Source organism: Triticum urartu, chromosome 4, assembly GCF_003073215.2.
Source record: "Triticum urartu cultivar G1812 chromosome 4, Tu2.1, whole genome shotgun sequence".
NCBI classification, from domain to species: domain Eukaryota; kingdom Viridiplantae; phylum Streptophyta; class Magnoliopsida; order Poales; family Poaceae; genus Triticum; species Triticum urartu.
The window spans coordinates 19,053,173-19,059,235 of NC_053025.1; the positions used below are offsets into that span (position 1 = coordinate 19,053,173).

Here is a 6,063-nt window from a genome sequence, read left to right on the forward strand (position 1 = left end):
AGATCTTGTGATTACAAAATCAGATCAAAGTAACAAGAACTTTAGGTGAACAAATCAGCAATAAGATGCCCACGCAAGGCAATCAAAGAGAAAGCGGGAGATAGGAGGGAAGAGGGATGTGTCCTCCATAGTTCACGCGCCACCGCTGTTGCCTCCAGTGGTTGAGGGCGGTAGAGGCAGCGCATGGCGGCTAGGGTTAGGCGCTGGGTGGGGGAGGGATCGTGAGTGGAGGCAGAAGAGTCGAGGGCTTGAGGCGCAGGTCGGTCATCTAGTGGGCTACTGAAGAAAGGAAGGAATCTTACGGGAGAGGTATTGGGCTATGGGTTGGCCCATTACGTAGATTTGAATGCACGTGCGTGTGTATTCGGTTTCATCGGTCCTTTCGGGTAACAAAACCATGACACCGAATTACCCAAATTAATTTCGGTTTTTGGAACATGCTGACCGAACTAAAAACCAAAACTTTCGGTTTCGGTCTTTTTGGCTTCGGTCCCGGTTTATTCGATTCGGTAGTTCGGTCCTCGGTTAATATGCCCACCCTAACTGCCTCCACATGCCAAGCGACCAGATAAAAAAACTCTCTCACACAAATCTCACCCCCACCGTTACCCCTGGCTCTCGGTCGAGCTCCTCTCCCCCACGATCTCGTCGCCGCTGCCACCACCCACGCCGGCCGGTTCCGGCGATCTCCGGCCGCACGCAACATGCCCCCAAGCTCCGCCCCGCCCTCCCCTCCGTCCATATCCATGCGTCAAGGTCAGCACCCTTACCCGCGGCTAGGGATTCGGGCGCCCCCGTGTTCTTGCCGCCGAGTGCCCAGGTCGGACCGCTGGCCAACGAGCAGCACCCCGCACATGCACGTGCCCAGGCCGACGAACAGTACGGGGATTGGCCACGGACGGAGACGAGTGCAGGCGCAGGAGCAGGAGAATCTGTGGCGGCGACGGATCTGGTGACCGTCGGGTCGGCTCGTCGTTCGTGGCCGGCCGGTGTCGCGGTGAGGCGCTGTCGTCCGTGGATTTCGGTGGCGGCTGACGGCCAATTGCTCTTGGACGCCGCTGCAGCTGCTCGTTTATGAATTTTCAGTAATGCGGCTAGGTATGCCAAGTGCGTTTTCTGAATTTTCATAAGTGCAACAGCCAAGTTCAGTTTTAATTAAGTGTAGTACTAGTGTAGGCTTTGGGATATCAGTTATAGTTCAGTGTAGTACTAGTGTATGACAAACGAATTAGATCTTAGCAGATAGATGCACAATTAGTTCAGTAATGTCAAGTTTAGTTTTCGTTCATTGTAGTGCTGCTCAAGTTGAGTTTGGTTCAAGTATAAAATTTTCTATTCATGCCTTAACTTGTTTCTTGTAGTGAAGTTAAGGCGAGCATTGGAACATTTTGATAGCTTAGTCTTTTTGGATGGTCCTCTATCTGTATAGCATTACAAGCAACAGCCACTTAGCCATGAGAGTCTTTCTAGATGGTACTCTATCTACATACTCTTACAAGAAACAACCAACGAGTTATGGTATATGTTTCCATTCTCAAAATAACTATCTTTGATGCTTCTGAATATTTAGCTTTCAAAATGACTTTACCGAATATGTAAGATCCTATGCCTATAATTTTACTTTTTCACTCTTAATTTTTGCAACAGTATGATACTCTATGTAGTTCCTCAAGATATTGTTCTTTATTAGGAGGAATCAAGGATTAAATTTACTGGAATAGTCTATTTTACACACACACACATATTATTACTTAATACATCCATGTGAGATAAAAAACATACTAATATTTATATTTTTGATATAATATAAGTGCACCTGCTCATACTTTTCAATAAAATCACTACATTGGTTTGAAAGAAGAAACTCCTCATTTCCTTCCAATTTAAGACCGCACTGGAGAATATACATAACACATCTATTTGATTGGTGTTACAAATTTGCAAGTGCAGCAGCTTAACTGTCACTAATATATGAAATGTTGCTCTAAGTCTCTTATGTCACATGAATGAATGTTATTACAAAATTTCATTATAAATATAGTAATAAATGGGAAGTTGTCATGTCGACTATAATCACCAGTGATATTTATAATGACCAAGTGCTGTTACTGCTGCTGATTACTAGTAATACAACAATAATACATCTGCAACCAAGAGTTGAATTGAAATGACCTGACAGTAAAGGGTACAATGTTGGTAATAATCTGCTGTTGTTGATGCCTTCTTGCTTGCTTGCTTGCGAATGACCTGGGAATTACTCCTACTTGGTGCACAAACTTTGCTTGTTGCAATTTGCCTCAAAAGCTTGGATTCAGAATCTATAATAAGATTTGGTCATGCCTAGCATTGTATCCTTCTTAAGTTGGGTTTTCCCTAATTTCTAGGATTGGTCTCTTAGGTACTGTTTATAATTCATATATACTATGCTGCTGCTATATGCTTTTGTTTATGCTATTGTTACTTAGTGCTCTATAGGTTACTGTTATATTGCACTAATGCTCCAAGTCCTTTTGAGTTCCTAGTAGTGGTCTTGGTTCATTGTTTAATTCCAGGATTTGTGAGTTCCTAATAGGGAACACATGGACATGAAGCTACGGCGGCGACGAAGACGATATCGACATGGGGCTGCGGCGACGATGATGACGACGACATCGACATCGACACAGGGCTACGGCGGCGACGAAGACGACGACATCATCATGGCGCTGCGGTGGCGGTGGCGATGACGACATCAACACCATCAACACGGCCTTGTGGAGGCGCCGACGTCGACGACATCAACACGGCCTTGTGGAGGCGCCGACGTCGACGACATAGACGCGTGGCATATATATTGTGTGTGTGTGTGTGTGTGTGCGTGTGCGTGTGTTAATTATCTACATCAGATATGTATGATTGATGATTGACTGTATGCATAACATGTATGTATTGTGAAATGCATGTCTAAACTGAAATAGATAGACTTTTATTTTTTTTAAATCCTAATTTGTTACTAGTAGCGTGGGTGTATCATAGAAGCGCTATTGCTATTCCTTTACTAGTAGCGTGGGTGTGGAATACTAGTAGCGTGGGGCACCAGCGCTACTGGTATGTCTGTTTAGTAGTAGCGTGGGGTAAAACACACGCTACTGCTAAAAAATAGCTGTAGCGTCATAGCAGTAGCGTGGGAACCTACGCTACTGGTAGTCCAAAAACCCACGCTACTGGTAAGGTTTTTCCTAGTAGTGGATATATGAGAATATATAGGCGAAGAAACTAGGTCGGTGGAGTCACGAGGGACCCACAAGGGTGGGGGCGCACCCTACCCCTCTGGGCGCGCCCTTCGTCCTTGTGGCTGATATGTCTCCAATGTATCTGTATTTTTTATTGTTCCATGCTGTTATATTATCATTCTTGAATGTTTTATAATCATTTTATAGTTATTTTATATCATTTTTTGGTACTAACCTATTGACATAGTGCCAAGTGCTAGTTGCTGTTTTTTGCATGTTTTTTACATCGCAGGAAATCAATATCAAACGGAGTCCAAACACAATGAAACTTTTTATGGATTTTTTATGGACCAGAAGACATCCAGTGGGCTGAAGAAGCACCTGGGGGGGGGGGGGGGGGGTGCTCCAAGGGGAGCACAACCCACCAGGGCGCGCCTGGAGCCCAGGCACGCCCTGGTGGGTTGTGCCCACCTCGGTTGCCTCCTGAACCGCCTCTTTATTCTATAAATACCCCAATATTCCAGAAACCCTAGGGAAGCCGACGAAAATCAATTCTAGCCGCCACAAGTTCCAGAACCACCAGATCCAATCTAGACACCATCATAGAGGGGTTCATCATGTTAATTGGTGCCTCTCCGATGATGCATGAGTAGTTCATTGTAGACCTATGGGTCCGTAGTTAGTAGTTAGATGACTTCCTCTCTCTTTTTTGATTCTCAATACAATGGTCTCTTGGAGATCCATATGATGTAACTCTTTTTGCGATGTGTTTGTTGGGATCAGATGAACTTTGAGTTTATGATCAGATCTATCTTTTTATCCATGAAAGTTATTTGAGTCTTCTTTGATCTCTTATATGCATGATTGCCTATAGCCTCGTATTTCTTCTCTGATATTTGGGTTTTGTTTGGCCAATTTGATCTATTTAGCTTGCACTGGGAAGAGGTGCTTTGTGATGGGTTCGATCTTACGGTGCTTGATCCCAGTGACAGAAGGGGAATCGACACGTATGTATCGTTGCTATTAAGGATAACAAGATGGGGTCTATTTCCACATAAATAGATCTTGTCTATATCATGTCATCGTTCTTATTGCATTACTTCGTTTTTCCATGAACTTAATACACTAGATGCATGATGGATAGTGGTCGATGTGTGGAGTAATAGTAGTAGATGCAGGCAGAAGTCGGTCTACTAATCTTGGACGTGATGCCTATATAATGATCAGTGCCTGGATATCATCATGATTATTTGAAGTTCTATCAATTGCCCAACAGTAATTTGTTTACCCACCGTTTGTTTTTTCTCAAGAGAAGCCACTAGTGAAATCTACGGCCCCCGGGTCTCTTCTTTAATATATTTACCTTTGCGATCTATTTTCCTTTGCCTTTATTTTCAGATCTATTAAACCAAAAATACAAAAATACCTTGTTGCACTTTATTTTATTTGGCGTTCGATCTATCAACTTATTACAACTTTCTCCCGTTTGTTTGCCAATTTCTGGCACCGTTACCTGTCGGATTTTGGGTTCCGACAAACCCTTGAGGTTCGAACTCTAGGGTGCGCACGAAGAACTCTCTCTCCCTAGCTCGCTCTCGCAACGATCTCAAGGCCTAGCTCGCGGAACCCAAGGAACAAGAGACACGAGGGTTTATACTGGTTTGGGCCACCATTGTGGTGTAATACCCTACTCCAGTGTGGTGTGGTGGATTGCCTTGTAGGCTAAGGATGAACAAGTACAAGTGATGAACCGCCTCCTGAGGAGAGGTGTTCTTGAGCTTGGTGAGCTAGTGTGTGTGAGGGTGATCCAGATGATCTGTCCCTGATTAGTTGCCTCCTATGGTGGTGGCTAGTCCTACTTATAGAGGCCCTCACTACTAGGAAAAGGCTTGTACATAGAAGTTTACCAGTAGCGTGTGTTTTGGAGCCCACGCTACTGATAATTAGCAGTAGCGTGTGTTACAAACCGCGCTACTGGTACAACTTAGCAGCAGCGTTGGTTTCTAGAGGGCACACTACTGGTAAGTTAGCCACACCACACCCCCGGCCAAAAAATAGTAGCAGCATTGGTACCCTAACAAGTGCTACTGTTAAGAAAATAGCAGTAGCATGGGGCCACTAAGAAGCGCTACTGCTACTTCTTCTATGTGTAATCTTTTACCAGTAGCGTGTTTTTTGGGCAAGCGCTATAGCTAGTTTTATGTACCAGTAGATATTTTGTCTGGCACACATAGCAGTAGTGCGCTTTGGTGCCCAGCGCTACTGCTATGCTCGCTAGCCAAAATATCTGCCACCTTTCCCCCCTTCTTCTTCCTCCCCCTTTCTTCCTCCCCCTCCCTCTTGCACTTGCTTGTCCTTCAATGCTTCCCCCTCTTCTTTGCCCTTCCTTCCCCCTCCATTAATGCCCTCCCTCCTTTCTCTTCCTTGTTTTTGCCCCTCCTCCCCTTCTCTTCTTTGCCCCTCCCCCACCCCCTCCATTAATGCCCTCCCTCCTTCCTCTTCCTTTCTTTTGCCCCTTCTCCCCTTCTCTTCTTTGCCCCTCCACCACCCCCTCCCTTAATGCCCTCCCTCCTCCCTCTCATAGCTCTATCTAGAGCTACTAGCTAATTATAAGAAGGTGCTCGATATTCCTCTTGACAAATAGGTGAGCAAAAAAAGAGTTGTGCAAGAATGGAAATATGTGTGTTTGCGATTAGGACCGAAACTATGTGCGATATGAATATACCGAATTGCGTGTGGCATGTGAGTGACATGAGTTGCCTATGTTTTGCCGAAATGTCAATTCATTTCTGTTTCGGCGAATTTCAGGCAAACTCAATATGTCCTATGTTTAGGGAAGGTCATGCAGAAT

At 44.8% G+C, this 6,063-nt stretch overlaps 1 long non-coding RNA gene across 1 annotated transcript; it reads left to right on the forward strand.

The window, feature by feature from the left end:
* The first annotated feature begins 551 nt into the window (after positions 1–551).
* LOC125553430 lies at positions 552–2,979 on the forward strand. The gene is made up of 2 exons (XR_007304058.1): positions 552–1,098; positions 2,573–2,979. It is a non-coding gene; the product is annotated as an uncharacterized LOC125553430 (long non-coding RNA).
* Positions 2,980–6,063: the final 3,084 nt, after the last annotated feature.